This window comes from Equus quagga, chromosome 10, assembly GCF_021613505.1.
Source record: "Equus quagga isolate Etosha38 chromosome 10, UCLA_HA_Equagga_1.0, whole genome shotgun sequence".
NCBI lineage: Eukaryota > Metazoa > Chordata > Mammalia > Perissodactyla > Equidae > Equus > Equus quagga.
Window position 1 is genome coordinate 40283807 of NC_060276.1, and position 1923 is coordinate 40285729.

Here is a 1923-nt window from a genome sequence, read left to right on the forward strand (position 1 = left end):
GGGCTCGCGACTGCTGCAGTCGGCCGGCGCCGCCGGGAGGGGCGGGCGGCGGGAAGCCGCTCCCCGTGCCCCCTGCTGGAGCGGAGGAGGAACTGAAGCGCCGCCGCCCGCCCGCCCGGCTGCACGCGCTGCCGCGGCCGTCGCTTCGCCCCCTCCTCCTCGCTCTCCCCGCGGCTGATGACTAAGCAGCCAGCCGCAGCCCTGAGAGAAGGGACTTGGCCAAGGTCACACCGCGAGTGCGTGAGAAAGAACCCAGATGCCCCGCTTCCCAGCACACTCCATCACCCTGTCCCAATTCAACAAGTTTTTATTGCGCTCCTGCAAGGTGTGTGCTCCGCACTGTGCAATGAGCTGTAGGGAAAATGGGCCAAGTAGGAAAAAGTAGTCCCTGCCTCGTCCTTGGTCACCTAACCCCGAGAACTGGACGCAACAGCCACCGGGCTACTTAGCGCAGCTGGACACGTCGTGCTCTTTTGTGCTCTGTGTGCTCGCATTATGCATTCTGCTCGGAATCCCCTGCCGATCTCTCTTGCTAATCCTTAAAGCCCCAGCTCAAACCTTGCCTCCTCTGTGAAGCCTTCCCTGACTCCCAAAGGAGACTTATGGATTCCCGCCAAGGCTCCCGTAGGAAATATATTATGGCGCTTAACTTGTTCAACTTCAATTAACTTACTAGGTGTCACATACTCCTCTTTCTTCCTCTGTCTTCTGTTTTCTCTGTATTCTAGACAAATGGTTCCAGATCTTAGGCGCGTACAATTTTTAAAAATATTCGGAGGAAAAGCCAACATTGCCAATCCTTATTTTTCCAAATGAAGGGAATTTTTAAAACTACCTACTACTATTTTATAAAAAGAAGCACATTTTCATTTAAATGATGAGGGCATAATCTCTCAAGAAAAAAACATTAAATATCTTCAGCTTTACGGAAAAATTCGTTACATGGAACCTTAAGAGAAGCATAGAACTAAAGTAGGTGGAAAGGGGAAAACGCACAAGAAAAGGAGGGAGAAGAGGGGAGCTGTCACAAACAAGCCTCAGTGAAACTCTGTGACTTGTCCTACCAAGGCAGCTTATCACGAAAACAACTCTCTCAAACGCTGCTTTAGAATGTATATATTGTCTTGCTTCAGTTATTTGTTTACCTGAGTGTGGAGCATGCCTGTCTTCTTTCATTGCAAGAAGGTATGTTACACTGTGAATGTGGCTTTAAAAATCATTCATTAATATCTGATGGGGCCGGCCAACTTAAAAACCATGTCAGTGAGGATGATGATGGTTTGAGCTATGGTCCCCAATGCACCAATCTCCAGGGGTCTGGGGAGAGTGAGGTTGAATGGACCATGGCTTAGTCCCCCCAAACAGGAGACTTGATTGTCCAAATGAAAGGAGAGTCAACTGCTGCATAATAATGTGGGTCCTCAGGTAATAGCAGCAGAAACTATTAATAAGTTAACAAAGTAGTCTAACTTAAACATGTATATTTATACATATACTGTAATAAGATAGTGTTTTTTGAACTGAGTCTAATGACAGAGTCTGTGAGTTTTCTACAAATATGTTTTACTTTTGTGTTTAATTTTAAGCATATTCTGGGCTATCTGTATGACAGCATGATAACTAACAGCTGCCACATAATTAGGACACGTATTTCAGTTTGTTTTTACAGTCAAGTTGGCACAAGGTACTACTACTTTAATTGTCATGAACTAGTGAGAAAATAAGGTGAACCTCCACTTCATGGCTTGCTATACAAATGAAGGTTTTGTGGTAAATTGAGAAGAGGAAAGTGATGGGAAAGCAGAGTCCTCACAAGACACATTTACCAGCACGTCGAAGGCCAAGAGCACACCTGGCCAGTCAGTAGTATGTCTAGGTTTCTAAGGGCACTGTTGTCTCAGCCACATCATGTGTCACATTAAA